Here is a 21,380-nt window from a genome sequence, read left to right as displayed (position 1 = left end):
ACACACACACACACACACACACACACACACACACACACACACACACAGCCGAGAGGTCTGCTAGGGTAGGAAAAGGCCTGGACTGGGATTTGCAGCCACCAGCCTTGTAGCTGCCTTCTAGAGTAGGAACTGAACTTGGAGAAGGGGGAAGGCATATGCCTAGATAGATGTGAGACAGCTGGAAAAGCCCAAGGCTTACAGGGAGGTGTGCAGAGAAGGAAGCGCTGCCTATTCCCACTGAAGTGACAAACACTGTGAATGCTCTGCAGCCAGAGGCTTCTCAGCGGCAGCAACCAGGCACGCCTTCAGGCAGTGGAATTCCGCACATCCCAGAACAGAAAATCAGTTTGGGTTGTTCTTTGGATTTGTTTAGTCCCAAGTAAGTGTGAGGGAGAAATAAGAGTAGAACAGTTTCCCCACAAGGTTGATGAGAGCGTTGGGTGATGGGTCCGAAGCCCTGTGACTGTCGGAAACAAAGAGAGGATTTTTTTTTTAACTTAAGAAATGAAGGTAGAGTAATTCTCAGTGTTTAAATTGCATTTGTCTCTTTTGAAATGTTAGTAGAGGGGAACGTGAACTTAAATTTTACTTGTACCTGGCTTTTGAAGAAGAGTCTGTATGAGTGTGTCATTTAGAGTCGATTGAGAAGGAATTTCTCATGGGTTTATGGTTCCTGGAGAGATGATGTGATCCTTATTCCTCGTCCTAATTCAGTCATCACTCTACTTCTTACTACCCATTTTTAAAACTCTGTCTATTCTGGAGAGTTTTAAATCATACGAAGTGGACATAATAGTATAAAACAATGATTCCCAAACTTTTTTTTAATAATCAAGACTCCTGAATAATCTTAACAATTACTGAGGACCCCAAAGAGATTAATATGTGCAGTATGGCTGGGCGCGGTGGCTCAAGCCTGTAATCCCAGCACTTTGGGAGGCCGAGACGGGTGGATCACGAGGTCAGGAGATCGAGACCATCCTGGCTAACACGGATGAAACCCCGTCTCTACTAAAAAATACAAAAAACTGGCCGGGCAAGGTGGCGGGCGCCTATAGTCCCAGCTACTCGGGAGGCTGAGGCAGGAGAATGGCGTGAACCTGGGAGGCGGAGCTTGCAGTGAGCTGAGATCTGGCCACTGCACTCCAGCCTGGGCGACAGAGCAAGACTTCGTCTCAAAAAAAAAAAAAAAAATATGTGCAGTATACCTGTCAATATTTACTGTGTTAAATAGTAAAACAGAATTTTGAAACACATTTCATTATCCGTCCAGCTCAGTGGCATCACACATCACAAAGTAACTAGAAAACTAGATCTACTGTGTTCTTGTGAGAGAATGAGAGGGAAAAGGCAAATCATGTCTTAGTATTTTATGGAAATAGTTTTGACATCATGGTCCCCCTGAAAGGGCTGGGACCCTGGACTGCACTTCAAGAGCTTTTGATAACATGTATGTAGAAGTTAGACTTTGTAGGCCTAAACACAAAGCCGTTGTCACATATTAACAAATTTAACAGTAACTTCATGTCATACAGTATCCACAGAATAGCCACGTTTCCAGTGGTCTCATATGTTGTCATTTGTTTTTTTTTTTTTCCCGAGATGGAGTTTCACTATTGTTGCCCAGGCTCTGGAGTGCGTTGGCACCATCTGGGCTCACTGCAACCTCTGCCTCCTGGGTTCAAGTAATCGTTCTGCCTCAGCCTCCCGAGTAACTGGGATTACAGGCGCCTGCCACCACACCCGGCTTTTTATATTTTTAGTAGAGTCGAGATCAAGCTGGTCTCGAACTCCTGACCTCAGGCAAACTGCCTGCCTCGGCCTCTCAAAGCGCTGGGATTACAGGCGTGAGCCACTGCGCCTAGCCTGTAATTAGTTTTTACAGATTTTTACTCAAAATCTACATTTCAGTCAGTTGATATGCCTCTTAAGAATCTGTTATCTGTTGGTCTGTGGGATCCTTACAGTTTATTTATTGAAGAAACATGTTTTGGTTGTTGTCTGGTATTTATGCTGGGGAGTGTCTTCCAGAGGTTGGACTTTGCTGATTACACCTGTAACATTTCATGCTCCTCTGTCCACCCAGGCTTTTCATTCCATCCTGGGGTTCCTTTACACAGAGTGGTCTTTCTTTCAGACAGGAACTCGTGGATGTCACTGTTTGGAAAGTGAGCCTCACTTTAGCATGCTGGGGACAGTTGTCTCTTCTTTCCTATGGGTATCTCAAAGCAGCCCACTAGAGGTGGGTAGAGTGCTTTTTTTAAAGATGTGTCATGGCCTTTGGGTGGAATGAAGGACCAAGTGGTGGTGGGCAGAAAGTAAGAACAAGAGACAAGTCCATTTTAACCCATTCCCTCTCTAGAACCTTACGATAGCAGAGCCAACTAGATTTTAAAATGCACGGGGAAAAGGCGCTTTTTTTAAAAGATAATTTTGTTTTAAGAACGGTTACACAGGAAGTACATCCTATGAAATAATTAAAATAGTAGGAAAAAAGCAGCATCTTCCTTACAGATAAAGTTTTAAAATACATAATGAAACCGGACTACATAAGCACCTTGCTGTTTTATTTGACAGTATACCTTAGATGGCTTTCCGTGACACTGCACAGAGATTTTTTTTTTTCTTACTGATAGCAAAGTATTCCATTATATGATGCATCATAATTTATTGATCTGATCCTCTGAGGATGAACGTTTAGATTGTTTCTGACTTTTCACTAGTACAACAATGCTTGTCCACATATGTCATGGATTAGGTTCTGAAAAGGAATATTAATGGGTCACAGACTTGTTAAAAGTTTTGTTTTTAGAAAGTAAACATGCACATGATTTAACAACAAACAACCATAAAAATACTCTAAGGGTAAGAACCAAAGAGTTAATCCTTAATTCTTGAATTTTGGTTCTCCCAAATTCTCACCAAAGGCAACTATTATTTCTTACCTGTCCCGCTAGAGATGGTGTATGTATATAGAGGCATAGAGAGAGGTGTGTGGGCATGTGTGTGCTATCTCCCCAGACATAAAGAGTAGCATTACAGAACATTTTCCTGTGAGTGTAGACATTCCCCTCCCCACCCGTGGCTTACCATTACAAGTTGGAAATTCTTCCATGCTCCGTGTAGCTGTCAGTCATTCTTCATAGGTGAAATAGGAATTCCTGATTTGGGTGTATCATAATTTAAGGACTTGTGCCCTGTAGGCTGAGCATGTGGGTTATTCCCAGTGTCTTGCTGTTTTCACAATTTTACTTTGAACACATTGTACATACATCTTTGTACAGCTGAGTGATCATATCTGCTAGATAATTTATTGGACGTGGAATTTCTGAATTAAAAGATATTGAGATTTTTAAATAAGCGTAGATAATCTCAGATACTCTTCAGAAATATTGTGCAAATTACACCTTCACCAAGAGTGGGTGAGTCTCTATCCAGATCTTGACCAACACTGAATATTACCATCCTTTTACTTACTTGACATTCTGTTAAGCAAATTGTCTTCTTTATTAAGTGTGGCTTTTCATAAAGTCACTGGCAGTTGTATTTTATTGATTGTTCGTAATCTTTGTCCATTTTTCTCTTGAATTGTTTGTCATTTTTTCTCATTAATTTATATTCTTAAGTCTCTTAAAACGTGTTTTTCCCCTTTGTTATTTACCATAGTCTGTTTCACCAGGAATATGGTCACATAGGTTTACAATGTTTTTACCTAGTTTTCAGTTTGTATGGAAACACATTTATCCATTTATTTCCTTCATGACTTTTAGGTTTTATGTCACATTTTAGAAGTACTTTTCCTATTAAAAATTATGAAATATTTTCCTCTATTTTTCTCTTTATTAGTTGACTTTTTTTTTTGGAGATAGGGTCGCAGTTTGTTGCCCGGGCTGGAGTGCAGTGGCATGATCTCGGCTCACTGCAACGTCCGCCTCCTGGGCTCAGGTTATCCACCTGCCTCAGCCTCGCCAGTGTCTGGGACTACAGGCACGCAACACCACACCCGACTAATTTTTGTATTTTTTTGTGGAGACAGGGTTTCGCCATGTTGCCCAGGCTGGTCCTGAACTCCTGAGCTCAAGCAATCCACCCACCTTGGCCTCCCAAAGTGCTGGGATTACAGGCCTGAGCCACCGTGCCTGGCCTCCTTGAATCTTTAACTCAATTTGTTTTGGCATAAGGAGTGAGACACAGAGATCAGCAGTATATATTTTTTCATGTTATAGTCATCTTAGTACCATTTATTTAGATACCGATAATCCATCTTTTCTCCCACTGATAATGATGTGCTATTTTTGGTATATACCTTATTCTCTTTTCAGATATGTAGGATTTGGGTCTTATTTCTGAGCTCTTTTCTTTAGTTCCATTGATGTTTGCTTGTTCCTGTGCCAGAAATGTATTAACTTAGCTGTGTGATGAATTTTAGTATATGACTACACTAGTTATTTCTCACACAAGTGGTTCTCAACTCTGTCTGTACTTTATCAGATTTATCTGGAGAGCTTTTAAAAATATGATGCCTGAACCCCACTACAGAGCAGTTAGTTAGAATCTGGGGGATATGATAGAAGCATTCATATAGTGTGTAGTTCCTCAGATGATTTTTATGGCAGCCAGGGTTGAGAACCCCATTGTGTTCGATAAATTTAGGACTTTTTCTTTTTCAAATTTTAAAAACAAAAAATCTTTGGGATTTTGGATTTAGAAGAATCAGTGCAACTTTATAAGTCATTTTAGGAGGGATGTGACATTTTAACAGTTCTGTGACTTCCTGAGTCGTCTTATACGTGCGAATTATCTTTTCTGGGGGTCTTATGCTGCTTGAAAGCATAGTATGGTTTTATCTATCTGTGTAATCTTTCTCACTAAGTTTATTTCTGGAGGCATGGGGTTTTTGTTGCTGTTGGTGATGAGTTATATTTCATTATCTAACTGGCTATTTTAATATACGAAAGATGTTATGTATATGCTACTCTGATAATCTGGCTGCTTTGTGGGATTATCTTAATTATTCTGATAAGTTTTCAGGAGATTCTCTTGGGTTTTCCAAGGAGATAGTCATCTTTTGCATTATTGATACTCTTGTTTTCTCCTTGCCAATATTTTTACCAGTGTTTATGCTCTCAGGCATCACTGTCTCGTGTCCTACTTAAATGGAGGTGTATCTAGTGTTTTATTATTAAGAATAATGTGAGCTTTGGTTTGCAGTCAGTAGTATATTTCTTTTAAAGTTGGGGCATAATCTGTTCCTCATAAAATAAATGATAAAATCTAAATGTTAGGTTTTATCAGATTTCTTTTTGATACCTACCTATGTTGATTACCCTGTGATTTTTCACTTTCTGTTTATTTATGTGACAGATTATCTGTGTAGGTTTTATAATACCAAATTGAACCATCTCTGTAATTTTAAAATCAAAAGTTAACGTATTGCTGAGTTTTAATTGCTAGTGTTTCATTTAGAATTTTGTTTCTCACTTATAAGTGATGAAATTGATCCATAGTTCTTTTTGTGCTTTGTCAATTTTTATATCAGTGTTATGTTAACTTGGTCAAAAAGAGTTTGAAAGTCTTTCATATTTATTCTCTGAAGCAGTTTAAATTAATTTGGAATTATCTATTCCATGAAGAATTGAGACTTCACCCTTACAGTAATGTGGGTCTGAAGCCTTTTTTTTTTCCTAGGAAGTGACTGAAGATCTTTGACAACAGTGCTGGTCGTGGTGGCTCACACCTGCAATTCCAGCACTTTGGGAGGCTGAGGTGGGAGGATTGCTTGAGCCCAGGAGTTCAAGACCATCCTGGTAACATAGGGAGACCCTGTCTTTAAAAAAATTTTTTTAATTTGCTGGTCATGGGGGCACATGTCTGTGATCTCAGCTACTCAGGAGGCTGAAGCAGGTGGATCGCTTGAGCCCAGGAGTGCAAAGTTGCAGTGGACCAGAATCGTACCACTATACTCAAGCATACCAACAGAGTGAGACTCTGACTCAAAAAAAAAAAACAAAAAAAAAAAACGTTGACAACAACTTTATCACTATTTTCTATAAATATTGACATTGGCTGTTTTAGGCTTTTAGTAGTCTCTTAGGTCAATATAGTTTTTATGTAGTAAAGTCTAAATTTGCTTTGATTTTGAGAAAAACTAAAAGAGACTTAACTTTTAATCTTTGTTTTTTTTTAAAAAAAATAGGAGGTAGGCAAGTCCCATGTTACAGATTAAGAAGTGGAGGCCGCCAGTGAATGGCAGAACCAGGCTATTTTTTTTTTGCATCCACACGGTCTGGCCGGGGGACTGCTAACACTAATGCACTGCAGTCTGTTCTTTTGTGAGGTTTGTAGTTTCTGTTTTAGTAGAAAATTCTTTTCATCTAGTCTTTAAAATTTGTTAACTTAAAGCTGTGCAAAAATGTGTGCAGTTCTTTGTCATTGTTGATGTTTGTGATTATTTCTCCTTTTCTCATTCCTAATTTTTTTTTTTTTTTTGAGATGGAGTTTCGCTCTTTTTGCCCAGGCTGGAGTGCAGTGGCATGATCTCGGCTCACTGCAGTCTCCGCCTCCCAGGTTCAAGTGAATCTTCTGCCTCGGCCTCCTGAGTAGCTGGGATTACAGGCGCCTGCCACCACACTCGGCTAATTTTTTGTATTTTTAGTAGAGGCGGGGTTTCACCACGTTGGCCAGGCTGGTTTTGAACTCCTGACCTCAGGTGATCTGCCCACCTCAGCCTCCCAAAGTGCTGGGATTACGGGCCTGAGCCACCGTGCCCAGCCATCTCATTTCTAATGTCATGTGACTCTTAAAATATTTACAGTAGGAAAAACACAACCCGTGTTGACAACATGGCACTGTTAACAATACATGATATTACTGTTTTTTTCTTTTGCTTACTCTTGTGATAGAAGGCATGATAAGACTTTTTTAAAGAAAAAAAAAATAAAACAATTGCTTTATTTAGACAGTAGCCAAACTTAACATGTAGTCTTACGAGGGGAGCATGTGCTCGTTTTCTACTAAGAATAACTCATACACTTGTCGTCTAGAAAGAAAGGAAAAAAGATCAATTTAGGTGGGATTTAGAAGCCGCACAGACACTCTCTCTCCTGGCTACAGGTGGTGAGAGATGTTGCTCGGCACAGAGATGACAGAAGGAAGTCAGAAGCTGGTAGAAAGAGGAAGGTGTAATTTCGGGTCAGGGGGTCCGGAGGCATTCTAATTTTAAGGTTGATAAGAATTTGCTTTTGTGACCTTAGAAATCTTTTAAGTACTTTCTTTTAACTAACAAATCTGAAATGTGTCCAAAATAGTTTGTATGGTAATCCGTCTTCACAGGGGGTCAGAATAGGGCTTATTTTTTGAATAAAGTGTTTGGAATATTCGTCTTTTTTAGAAAGTGGTCAGAAAACACAGGGCTTGATTTTTGACTAGAGGTGTTCCTGGAGTAAAGGTTTTAAATTAGATCAGCTCCCAGGACTCAAGTCAGCCATCATTATCGTCAGATACTGTAAAGCAGTGGTTCCCAAACTTTGAACATTCAGCAGAGTCACTGCAGGCTTGTCAAGACAGATTTCTGCCTCCAACTTTCTAAGTTTCTGATTCAGCAGATTTTGGCTGGGACCTGAGAATTTACATTTCTAACCAGCTCACAGGTGACCCTAATTGTGGTGGTCAGGGACCACACTCTGAGAATCTGTGCTCTAAAGGAGTAGATTAGCAGAATATAGTCAGTAAAGAATTAGTAGAACCAAGTTGACTAAGAAATGACTAATCTACCTTCTCTATTTTGGGTAGATTATTGGAAATCTCTAATTTTATTTGTTTATTTTGAGACAGGGCCTCACTGTCACCCAGGTTAGAGTGCAGTGGCATTATCATGGCTTCCTGCAGCCTCGAACTCCTGGGCTCAAGCAGTGCTCCAGCCTCAGCCTCCTAAGTAGCTGGTACTACAGGTGTGCACCATCATGCCTGGCTAATTTTTTTTGATTTAAAAAAAAAAATAGATTCTCGGCTGGGCGCGGTGGCTCAGGCTTGTAATCCCAGCACTTTGGGAGGCCGAGGCGGGTGGATCACGAGGTCAGGAGATCGAGACCATCCTGGCTAACATGGTGAAACCCCGTCTCTACTAAAAATACAAAAAACTAGCCGGGTGTGGTGGTGGGCGCCAGTAGTCTGAGCTACTCGGGAGGCTGAGGCAGGAGAATGGCGTAAACCCAGGAGGCAGAGCTTGCAGTGAGCCTCTCCAGCCTGGGCGAAAGAACGAGACTCTGTCTCAAAAAAAAAAAAAAAAAAAAAAAAAATTGATTGTCTTATATACACCTTTATTTGTACTGAAAATTGTAAGAAGAGCACAAAGTTTCCTCTTATTGCAACCCAAATTTTTCTTAGTATTACACTCTAGCCGAACTACCCCATGCTTTCTTTACCCACAAATGACTTTGCTTCAAATTCTCGATGTTGGGTTTCATCTCACTGACTTTGGGCTTCTAAAACACATGGGGATACTTACGTCCTCTTGGCTTCTTTGAGTCAAACAGTAGAGCTGAAGTATACTGAAGTTATTCAGATACGTTCAAACTACACAGACCCATTATACGTCACTAGCATCATGGTAGAAAGGAAAAGATACAAGAAAAATACATCCTAGAACTCATCAAAATTTTTGGTATATAGTGTGTTGTAGCATAGAGTAGCTTTCTCAACCTGCTAAATAAAATTACCAGCAAGAAAAAAAAGTACAAGAATAAGGTTTATGGCTGAAGTGGCTCAGTGTTGTAATTCCCTATTCTAGCACTCTCAAAAGTACCCCATCTGTTACACATGCAAAAACTGCAGCAACATCTGTAATGTCCACTTCTTGATTCATTCTGAACTCCCTTAAGCCCAGTGTTTGTTAGTTCTCTTTCAAGCCTAGGAACTCTGCCAAGTAACAGGTATCTCAATTTTGCCATCCTTTCTTTTTGCATAGACAGCAGTGTTCTTCATCTTCTCCTGTCAAGCAAGTCGTCTCTGATTTCCCTGAGGATCATTGCTCCAGTATACTGTTGTTGGGGTGAGCCTTCTGGTAGAGGGGAAGAGAATTTGGTACTAGGGTTGATAGTCAAGTTACTAAGGTTCTTCATCAACATCTCAGAGCCTGGCTAATTTTTGTGTTTTTAGTATAGACGGGGTTTCACCATGTGAGCCAGGCTGGTCTTGAACTCCTGACCTCAGGTGATCCACCTGCCTTGGCCTCCCAAAGTGCTAGGGTTACAGACGTGAGCCACCTCACCTGGCCTTACGAATTTCTTTTTTAAACTTTTTAATTAAATGAGATTGCATATGTATATTAAATGGATTGAGACACACATAGTACTTAGTATACTTACTGCAGCAGCAGTAGTAATAGCAGCAGCTCAGACTGCCTTCTGCAGATGTAGTGGCTAATTGCTTTCAATCCTGGCTTGGGCTCTGAAATAAGCTGCCTCAGTTCACATCCAGGCTTCACTAATTATTAGCTATGGGAAACTTGTTTAATTTCTCCGGGTTTTAGTTTTTTTGGCTTTTTTTTTTTGAGACGGAGTCTTGCTCTGTCGCCCAGGCTGGGGTGCAGTGGCGCAATCTCGGCTCACTGCAAGCTCCGCCTCTCGGGTTCACGCCGTTCTCCTGCCTCAACCTCCCGAGTAGCTGGGACTACAGGGACCTGTCACCATGCCCTGCTAATTTTTTGTGTTTTTAGTAGAGACGGGGTTTCACCGTGTTAGCCAAGATGGTCTCGATCTCCTGACCTCATGATCCGCCCACCCCGGCCTCCCAAAGTGCTGGGATTACAGGCGTGAGCCACCGCGCCTGGCTTTTTGGCTTTTAAATGAGGATAATAGTAGCTGCCATTGAGAATTGTTCTGTCAGTTAAAAATAGATAATAATCTCTATCTTACAGAATTGCGTGCCAATTAAATGAGATGATGTATGTAACATTCTTAGTATATGCATAGGTTTACTGAAAACCTTCCAGAGAATATCGAGTAGTGAACTGGTGAGGTGCTTTGCCACATAAAATATTTGAGATAGCCACAAAACATTTGAAGTGATAATGAGACTGCTTTTCAAATGTTTTCTGACAACATTTTTTGGTAGTAAAAATAGCTGTTGAGCTTGGTGGCTCATTCCTGTGATCCAGCTACTTGGGAGGCAGAGGTGGAATTATTGCTTTAGGCCAGGAATTTGACACCAGCCCGGGCAACAGATCAAAATCCTATATCAAGTTTTAAAAAGTTGATGTTTGTTACACAAAATTAGCACAGAAATGTCTAGAAAAGAAAATCTTGCCTATAAGCCTATCACCCAGTCATACTTAGCACTAAAGAAAACATACTCCTGGTGTTTTCTCTACCAGTCTTTTATCTATAATCATGTATCTTTTTTAAAGTCAAAGTTGGAGTAGTATTTCCAGTTAACTTTGTGGCTAATTATTTTCTGTAACACAAACTGAATGAATGTTTGGCATGATAACAACAGTAAAGATTTTTATTTGATGTATCTCCCAGGTGACCGGCTTGAAGAGTAACTTAAACATGCGTCACTTAATGATGGGGGTGAAATGCATCCTTAAGTGATTATGTTATTGTAGGAACATTATAGAGTAGTTACACAAACCTAGATGGCATAGCCTATTACACACCTAGGCTATATAGTATACCCTGTTGCTCCTAGACTCTAAATCTGTACATCATGTTACTGTAATGAATACTGTGGGCAGTTGTAACACAGTGCTTCAATGCTAAGTATTTATAAACCTCAACATTTCTATACATAGAAATGGTATAGTAAAAAATACTGTGTAAAAGATTTGAAATAGTACACCTGACCAGGCACTCAGTTCCATGCCTGCAATTCCAGCACTTCGGGAGGTTGAGGCAGGAGGATCACTTGAGCCTATGAGTTGGAGACCAGCCTGGGCAGCATAGATCCTGGTGTGTGTGGCATGGGTGGGCGGGTGTGTGTGTAAAACACACCTGTATAAGGCATTTACTATGAAAGGTGTTTGCAGGACTGGAAGTTGCTGTGGATGAGTGAATGAGTGGTGAGTAAATGTGACAGCCAAGAATATTGCTGAACACTGCTATAGGCTTTATAAACACTATACACTTAGGCCACACTCTTTATTTTTTTAATTTCAGTAATAAATTAACCTTGGCTTACTATAACTTTTCACTTTATAAACTTCAGCTTTTTAAAAACTTTTTTATTATTTTGTGTTAACACTTAGCTTAAAACACAAACGCACTGTACGGCTATACAAAAGTATTTGTGCTTATTCTATAAGCTTTTTTCTATTTTAAAATTTTTTATTTTTTATTTTTTTTGAGACAGAGTCTCGCTCTGTTTACTAGGCTGGAGTGCAGTGGTGCAATCTCTGCTCACTGCAACCTCCACCTCCCGGGTTCAAGCAGTTCTTCTGCCTCAGCCTCTCAAGTAGCTGGGATTACAGGCACATGCTGCCACGCCCACCTGATTTTTTGCGTTTTAGTAGAAACAAGGTTTTACCTTGTTTCCCAGGCTGGTTGCAAACTCCTGAGCTCAGGCAATGCGCCCACCTTGGCCTCTCAAAGTGTTGGGATTACAGGCGTGAGCCACTGCACCCAGCCAATTCTTTAATTTTTTAAACTTTTTTGTTAAAAACTAAAACATAAATGTACACACACACAGACACACACACTAGCCTAGGCCTCTACAAGGTCAGGATCATGACCTCCACATCTTGTCCCACTGGAAGGTCTTCAGAAGCAGTAACATGTATGGAGACTGTCATCTCCTATAATGACAATGCTGCCTTCTGGAATACCTCCTGAAGGACCTGCCTTGAGGCCATTTTACAGTTATGCAAAAGTAGAAGGATTATACTCTAATAAGTGTAGTAAATACATAAACTAGTAACAGTCATTTATTATCATTATCAAGTATTATGTACTATACATAATTGAGCCATGCTTTTATACAGCTGGTAGTGCATAGATTTGTTTCCACCAGCATCTTCACAGACACATGTGTAATGCCTTATGCTATGACACTTTCAACAGCTACTACATCACTAAGCCATTGGAATTTTTCAGTTCCATGATAATCTTATGGGACCACTGTATATGAGGTCTGTAGTTGTCTGAAATGTTGTTATGCAGTACATGACTGTACTTGTACGAAAAACCATTATCTTCGTTACTTTATCAACTAAAAGTAGCTATTAAGATCTGGAGTTAAAGACCTACGTATATTAATTTTAAAAATATTTTTATTCTTTTATTATTTTTGGAGTTGTAATTTACATAGCATGAAATGCACAGATCTTATATTTGTCAAAACCCTTTACCCATGTAGCGCACACCCCTATCAAGATTCAGGACATTTCTCTTAGCTCAGAAAGCTCCTTTGTATGCCTCCGTTTTTCTGTCCCCACTCATTCCCACACAATTACTGCTAATTTCTTTTTCTTTCTTTTTTTTTTTTTTTGGAGACTGAGTCTCACTCTGTCACCCAGGCTGGAGTGCAGTGGCACGATCTTGGCTCACTGCAACCTCCACCTCCCGGGTTCAAGCAATTCTCCTACCTCAGCCTCCAGAGTGGCTGGGACTACAGATTTGCACCACCATGCCCAGCTAGATTTTGTCTTTTTAGTAGAGACAGGGTTTCACCACGTTGCCCAGGCTGGTCTTGACCTCCTGACCTAGTGATTCGCCACCTCAGCCTCCCAAAGTGTTGGGATTACAGGCATGAGCCACTGCGCCCGGCTGCTAATTTCTTTAACCATGAATTGCTTTGCCTGTTCTCAGACTTCATATAATGGAATCATGTAGTACGGTGACTTACAGTATGTGCTTTCTTTATAAGGCTTCTTTTGCTCACAACTTGTTTTCTGAGATTCATCCATGTTGTTGGCATGAGCTAGTTATTTTTTATTGCTAAATGGTATTCTATTTTGTGACTATAGCATAATTTGCATGTCCATTCTCCCATTAATGGACGTTGGGGTGGTTTCCAGTTTGAAGCTATTAAGAATAAATCTTGGCCGGGCGCGGTGGCTCAAGCCTGTAATCCCAGCACTTTGGGAGGCCGAGACGGGTGGATCACGAGGTCAGGAGATCGAGACCATCCTGGCTAACACGGTGAAACCACGTCTCTACTAAAAAAAAAAAAAAAAAAAAAAAAAAAAAAAACTAGCCGGGCGAGGTGGCGGGCGCCTGTAGTCCCAGCTACTCGGGAGGCTGAGGCAGGAGAATGGTATAAACCCAGGAGGCGGAGCTTGCAGTGAGCTGAGATCCGGCCACTGCACTCCAGTCTGGGCGATAGAGCGAGACTCCGTCTCAAAAAAAAAAAAAAAGAATAAATCTGCTGGGCGCGGTGGTGCACACTTGTAATCCCAGCACTTTGGAAGACCGAGGTGGGCGGATCATGCAGTCAAGAGATCAAGACCATTCTGTCTAACACGGTGAAACCCCCATCTCTACTAAAAGACAAAAAATTAGCCGGGCGTGGTGGCAGGTGCCTGTGGTCCCGGCCACTCAGGAGGCTGAGGCAGGAGAATGGCGTGAATCCGGGAGGTGGAGCTTACGGTGAGCTGAGATCGCGCCACTGCACTCCAGCCTGGGTGACAGAGCAAGACTCCGTCTCAAAATCAATCAGTCAATCAATCAGTCAATCTTCTGTGGACATTTTTGTGCAACTTTTTTTGTGGGCATAGAAGTTTTCATTTCTTTTAGATAAATAACTAGGAATGAAATTGACTGTACAAGGAGGTGTCTGTTTCTGGACTTTGTAGTCTAAGAGCAAACTATAGCCCACAGGCCACATCCAGCCCCATGACCTGTTTTTATATGGTGTGCCATGTAAGAGTGGGTTTTATAGTTTTTAAGAATTGTTTAAAAAGAAAACAATCTGGAATGGAAACCATAGGTCATCTGCAAAGACTAAATTATTTATTAACTGGTGGCCCTTCGCAGAAAAAAAAATCCCTGTACCTCTGTTCTAGTCTATTCAATTGATCTATTTTTCTATTCATTTAGTTTGTTTTTAAGAAAAGTTTTTAAAGATTTAATTTTTTTTAGAGTAGTTTGGGCTTCACAATGAAATGAAGGTACAGAGATTTTCCATCTATCCCCTGTTCTCCTAGTTCATAGTCTTCTCCATTATCAACATCTTCCCCAACTCCCCTGTCTAGAATGGTACAGTTGTCACAATCAATAAACTGGTATTGATACATCATGATCAACCCAAAGTCTGTAATTTACATTAGGGTTCACTCTTGGTGGTGTACATTCTGTGGACTTGGACAAATGTATAATGATGTGCATCATTACAGTGTCATGCAGAGTATTTTCACTGCCCTAAAAGTCGTCTGTATTTCACCTCTTCATCCCTCTCTCCTCCCCCAAAACCCTGGCAACCACTGATTGTCTCCACAGTTTTGCCTTTTTGTAAACTTACCATCATACAGTGTGTAGCCTTTTCTGATTGGCCTCATTCATTTAATAATAATATTTAAGGTTCTTTTGGGTCTTTTCATGGCAATTATCCCTTTATCTACTGAAAGACTTCATGGTTGCTCCCAGGTTTTGGCAATTATGAATAAAGCTGCCATAAACATCCATGTGCAGTTTTTTGTCTGGACGTAAGTTTTTACCTGTTTTGGGTAGATGCCAGTGAGCGCAATTGCTGGATCATATTGTAAGAGTATGCTTAGTTTTGTGAGAAACTGCAAAAATGTCTTCTAAAGTGACTGTATCATTTTGCATTCCCTCCAGTGAAGAATGAGAGTTCCTGTGGCACTACATCCTCGCCGGCATTTGGTGTTGACAGTGTTCTGGATTTGGCTATTCTAATAGGCAAATAGTGGTATCTCATTGTTTTAATTTGCATTTCTCTGATAAGCTGTGGATCATCTTTTCATACGTTTATTTGCCATCTGTGTATCTTCTTTGATGAGGTGTGCGTTAAGGTCTTTGGCCCATTTTTAAACCAGGTTGTTGAGTTTTGAGAGTTCTTTATATATTTTTGCAAATAGATCTTTATCAGATGTGTCTCTTGCACATATTTTCTCCCAGTCTGTGCCTTGTCTTCTCATTCTCTTGACATTATCTTTGAAGGGGCAGTTTTAATTTTAATGAAGTCCATTCTATCAATCATTTCTTTTATAGATGAAGCTTTCATAGATGTAGTTTAGTTTTACAGTAAGTATTAAAGTCAGGTTGCTTAGTTTCTCATTTTCATTTCTGTTTGATTCCTAGATTTTAGATAATTATTTGTTGCTAGTGTGGAGAAGTATAATAAATTTTTCTGTATTAATGTTGTATCTTGTAACCCTTCTGAACTCACTTATTAATTCTGTAAGATGTCTTAGAATTTTCTGGGACATGTCTGAGAATAAAAATAACTTGTTTCTTCCTTTTTCATCTGTATGCATTTTATTCATTTTTCTGGCTTTAATGTTCTGCCTAGGACCTGTAGTACAATGTTTCGTTTGTTTGTTTTGGGTTTCTTTTGAGGTGGAGTCTCACTCTGTAGCCCAAGCTGAAGTGCAGTGGCGCTGTCTCGACTCACTGCAACCTCCACCTCTGGGGCTCAAGCGATTCTTGTGCCTCAGCCTCCTGAGTAACTGGGACTACAGGCATGCACCACCACACCCAGCTGATTTTGTATTTTTAGTAGAGATGGGGTTTCACCATGTTGGTCAGGCTGGTCTCGAACTCCTGACCTCAGGTGGTCTGCCCACCTCGGCCTCCCAAAGTGCTGGGATTTATAGATGCAAGCCACCGTGCCCCGCCAGTACAATGTTTAATAAAAGCAGTGACAGTGTTCTTCCCTTGTCTTATTCATGACCTGTGGGAAAAAAGCATTCAGCCTTTCGTTAAGTATAATGTTATTGTAGGCTTTAGGTATCATCCATTAGGATGAGGAATTCTGTTACTAGTTTGCTGAGTCTTTTGATCATACATGATTACTGAACTTTGTCATGTCTTTTCTTCATTTATTTATTTATTTTTTTTTTGAGACGGAGTCTCACTCTGCTGCCCAGGCTGGAGTGCAGTGGCCAGATCTCAGCTCACTGCAAGCTCCGACTCCCGGGTTCACGCCATTCTCCTGCCTCAGCCTCCCGAGTAGCTGGGACTATAGGTGCCCGCCATGTCGCCTGGCTAGTTTTTTGTATTTTTTAGTAGAGACGGGGTTTCGCCATGTTAGCCAGGATGGTCTCAATCTCCTGACCTCGTGATCCGCCCGTCTCGGCCTCCCAAAGTGCTGGGATTACAGGCTTGAGCCACCGCGCCCGGCCTTCTTCATTTTTTTTGAGATGAATCGTAGGGTGTTTTTTTTTTTTTAATTTGAATGTGAATTACATCTTTCTGAATGTTGAATCAACCTTACATTCCTATGAGATAACCCCACTTGGTTGTGGAGTGTTAATCTTTTTTATTACTGGATCTGATTTATTAGAATATCGTTCAGGATTTATGCTTCCACAGTAATGTGCTACGTAACGAATTTTGGTCAACAGCAGTACTACATATACAACAGTGGTTCCACAAGACTATAATATATTTTTACTGTGTCTTTTCTATGTTTAGATACACAAATACTTACAATTGTGTTATAGTTGCCTCCAGTATTCAGCACAGTAACAAGCTGTACAGGTTTGTAGCCTGGGAGCAGTGGGCTCTACCGTACAGCCTAGGTGTGTAGTAGGCTGCACCATCTAGGTTTGTGTAAGTACACCCACAGTGTGAGTTCCCACAGTGTCCATAATCACCTGATGACACTTTTCTCGGAAGATAGCCTTGTCTTTGGGTGAAACATGATTGGTATATTCATGAGTGATACGGGTCTATAACTTTCTGGTTTTTTGGAGTGTTCTTACTTGATTTTGGTAACAATAATATACTGGCTTCATGAAGTTACCTGGGAATTGTTCCCTCTCTTCTGAAAGTTCATCTAAGATCAGTATTATTTATTCCTTAAATGTTTGATAAAATTCACCAGTGAAGCGATCCAGGTCTGGAGTTTTCCTTGTGGGACGCTTTTAAAATTATGATTCAATTACTTTAATAGGTATTAGTTATTCAGATTTTCTGCTGCTTGTTCCTCATTTTGGTAATTTGTATTTTTAAGTAATATATCCATTTTATTTAAGTTCTTGAATTGATTTGGCATAAAGGTGTTCATAACATTTCTCCACTGTTTTCTTTTTTTCTTTTCTTTTTTTTTTTTTAGCTGAGTTGGAGTCTCCCTCCGTTTCCCAGGCTGGAGTGTAGTGGCGCCATCTCAGCTCACTGCAACCTCCACCTCCTGGGTTCAAACACGTCTCCCACTTCAGCCTCCCAAGTAGCTGTGATTACAGGCGTGTGCCACCACACCTGGCTAAGTTTTGTATTTTTAGTAGAGGAAGGGTTTCGCCATGTTGGCCAGGCTGGTGTCGAACTCCTGACCTCAAGTGATCCACCTGCCTCAGCCTCCCAAAGTGCTGGGATTACAGGCGTGAGCCACCACGCCCGGCCTCTCTACTCTTCTGAATGTGGGTAGAATTGATAATAATGTCTGGTGTACTCTCTTGTTTTTTCCACATTGAGCTAGGTTGGGGTTTGTCCATTTTATTGGTATTTTCAAAGAGCCAGCTTTTGATTTTGTCAGCCTTTTCTTGTTTGTTTTCTGTGTCATTTATTTCTGTCTTTATTTTCTTCTGCTTATTTTGGGGTAGAAGTTTGTATCACTGATTGTAGACTTTTCCAGTATTAACATTTGGGCAATAAATTTCTCCTTAAACCCTGTGCATCTTTTTCATTTCCCATTTCCTTGAATCCTTTAAATCCATAAACCTTAAAAAGTGCCCCAAATACTGTTGTTAATTGCGTCTCAAATTTTAATACATTTTTAAAATTAGTTTAAAATGTTTATATTTTGCATGTGATTTATTCTTTGACCCATGAATTATGGTGAAGTGTATTTAGCGTAGGAATTTTGCAGATACTTTGTTGCAGGTTTCTAACTCCACTGTGTTGAGAGAACGTGCTTTGTATGATTGTTGTCCTTTGAAACTGGAGACTTGTCTTACGGCCCAGCAAATGGTTTTTCTTGACAAATATTCTGTCTATACTTGAAAAGAATGACCAGGCGCAGTGGCTCATGCCTGTAATCCCAGCACTTTGGGAGGCGAAGGCGGACAGATCACTTGAGTTTCAGACCAGCCTGGCCAACGTGGTGAAACCTGTCTCTACTAAAGATACAAAAAAAATTAGTAGCCAGGCATGGCGGTGCGCATCTGTAGTCCCAGCTGCTTGGGGAGCGGGCTGAGATACGAAAATCACTTCACCGCAGGAGGCAGAAATTGCAGTGAGCTGAGGTTGTGCCACTGCACTCCATCCTGGACAGGGAGCAAAAACTGTCTCAAAAAAAAGAATGTGTATCCTACAGTTGTGGGATGTGATGTTTCATAATTGTCAATTAGAATAAATTGGTTGATGGTGTTCAAATCCTTATTGATTTTTTTTGTTCTGTTGGTTACTAAGAGAGGATTGTTAAAATCTACAATTATAACTGTAGGTTTGTCTAGTTTTTCGTTTAGTCAGAACAACATGTAACTACTTGTTTCGTGTGATTTGAAACTCTTATTAGGTTAATATGTATTTTGGATTGTTATGCCTCTGGTAAATTTAGCCTTTTATCATTATGAAATATTTGTTTTTGCTGATATTCTTTGTCTCCTTTTTCTTATGTTTAATGTAGCCTCCTTATGATTAGCATTCACAAATTTTTTTTCCACTCTTTTTGTTTCGTTTTGATACAGGATTTCACTCTCACCTAGGCTGGAGTACAGTGGCGCAATCGGGGCTTACTGCAACCTGTGCCCCCCACTCCGGGTCAAGCAATCCTCCCACCTCAGCCTCCTGAATAGCTGGGACCACAGGCACACACCACCACGTCTGGCTATTCTTTTATGTTTTTAGTACAGACAGGGTCTTGCCATGTTGCCCAGGCTGGTCTCAAACTCCTGAGCTCAAGCGATCTGCCCACCTCGGCCTCCCAAAGTGCTGAGATTACAGGCATGAGTCACCACATGCAGCCCACTCTTAACTTTGTCTTTACATTTAAAGTATGTCTCTTGTAAACAGCATAGCATTAGATATTGTTTTAATGTATTCTGATAACCGTAGTCTTTTAATTGTAGTGTTTAGTTTATTTATATTTAATGTTAATAATTGTTGGGTTTAGGTTTCTGATCTTTTTTGTTTTGTTTGCCCCTTCTATGTTTTGTTTTGCTTTTTTTTCTTCCTTCCTGCTCTTCTTTTATAGGCAAATTCCAACATCTCCATCATCTCCATCTGTTTCATTTGCAGTCTTTTGTTTGTTTAAATATAGAATTCCTGGTTATGTGTCACATCTTCCTGCTCCTTGGCATATTCAGTACTTTCGGACTGTGCAGTGGACGTGGTGGATAACATTGCTGAATATGGGTTTTATTGTCCTTTAATAGTGTGTTTTGTTCTGGCAGGCACTTAATTACTCAGATCAGTTTGATTCTTTCAAAGCTTGTTTTTATACTTACTTAGGACAGGTCTTGAAGCCCTGTTCCTTAGACATGGCCTTTTTTGGGGTCTCCGTTTAATTCCTGGGGTGTTCAGCAAGATCTTGAAACTCTAGCTGATCAGAACTTCTTTGTCTCTAGTACTGTGCCACCTCTGGAATCAGTTCAATTCACAATTCCTTTGTAGTCCTGCACGCTTAGTCACACTTCCAGTAAGCCCTAGGAGGTGTGGTGATGTGATTGTTGTGTGTGGTCGCACTGGGAGATACTCTCCATTTTAATGGTGTGAACATAACATTATGGTATATAACGGTTATCTCGTAGTGACTGTGTATTTCACACTTTAAACGTTATCTCTCATCTTCTGAATCGTCTGAAGATTAAGTTCAGTGTAGAAACTTGGGCAGTGCCACATCTAACATTCTTAATGTAAATGGGTCCAAATCATAACTTCAAGGATCAACTTTTCCAAAATATTTTTGCTATATTTTAAAAAGAGTTACATTTATACAAATTACCAGAGACAGTAATTTGCTGTCCATCTGTCACCAAGTTAAAATATCTAAGGGTTTTTATTTTGATTACCATGTATTTTTTTTTTTGCATTTTTCAAAATTATATATATGACTATAGCATAAAATTTCAGTGTGATCCCGGTATGAGCAAGGATAACAATTACTATATTTATTCTTCCTGAATTACAGTAAGAGGAAGAGCAGAAAAGGACATGCCTATTGTACTGGGCACTGTGCTGGGTGCTTTGCAAACATGATCTTGCTTCATCTCATTTTTAATAATCCTGTGAGTTGGTTGCCATGTGTCTTTTATAACAAGGAGTAAAATATTCTGAACCACTTTCCTGCCTATCCAGAAAATTATCCAAGATGACACATGTTTGAAAGTGGTAAACTTTTACTTAAAATCCACCTATTATTGACTCCAAGTCTGTATTTTTTTCTACTACATCATTTTGTTTGTAATATAGCTGTATTCAAACTATGGTGGGGAAACACATAAGACCTTATTTTCTGTATGTGGATCAGGTTTTCTCCCATACACAAAATTTATAGAAAGATAACCTGGAGGGTGAGTCTAATTTCCCGGGACTATTTTTGTCAAATGAAAGAATGTACGCTTATTCCTTTCTAGAAACATACCCTTGTATGCTGTAAGCTTTGCCTGTGGTCTTACTGTGCTATGGCTCTTAACGCGAAATACTAATTCAGCCAAACAATTTTTGTAAGACCCATAAAGAAGTCAGCTTCGGCCAGGCGCGGTGGCTCATGCCTGTAATCCCAGCACTTTGAGAGGCCGAGGCGGGTGGATCACCTGAGGTCACAAGTTCGAGACCAGCCTGACCAACATGGAGAAGCCTCATCTCTACTAAAAATAAAAAATTAGCTGGGTGTGGTGGCACATGCCTGTAATCTGAGCTACTCGGGAGGCTGAGGCAGGAGAATAGCTTGAACCCGGGAGGCAGAGGTTGCGGTGAGCTGAGGTTGCGCCATTGCACTCCAGCCTGGGTGACAGAGCGAGAGACTCTGTCTCAAAAACAAAACAAACCAAAAAAATGAGTCAGCTTTTCTGGCTAGAAAGATGTACCTTGGCCTATGTGCAAGAGGCCAGCATAATTAATTTTCTTAAACATTATTTTTTAAAGTGATCTTGGCCAGGTGCAGTGGCTCACACCTGCAATTCCAACACTTTGGGAGGTTGAGGCAGGAGGATTGCTTGAGCCAAGGAAGTTGAGACCAGTGTAGGCAGCACAGTGAGACTCCATCTCTACAAAACATTTAAAAAATTAGCTGGGTGTGATGGCACGTGCCTGTAGTCCCAGCTA

The 21,380-nt window shown here is 40.4% G+C and overlaps 1 protein-coding gene across 2 annotated transcripts in view; it reads left to right on the top strand.

The window, feature by feature from the left end:
* The window catches only part of CREBBP (CREB binding protein), a 160,403-nt gene that overhangs the window by 32,815 nt on the left and 106,208 nt on the right, over positions 1–21,380 (top strand). The window lies entirely within an intron of this gene.

The sequence above is a fragment of the Piliocolobus tephrosceles genome, chromosome 17 (genome assembly GCF_002776525.5).
Source record: "Piliocolobus tephrosceles isolate RC106 chromosome 17, ASM277652v3, whole genome shotgun sequence".
Lineage (NCBI taxonomy): Eukaryota > Metazoa > Chordata > Mammalia > Primates > Cercopithecidae > Piliocolobus > Piliocolobus tephrosceles.
This window is presented reverse-complemented; position numbering and strand designations above follow the sequence as displayed.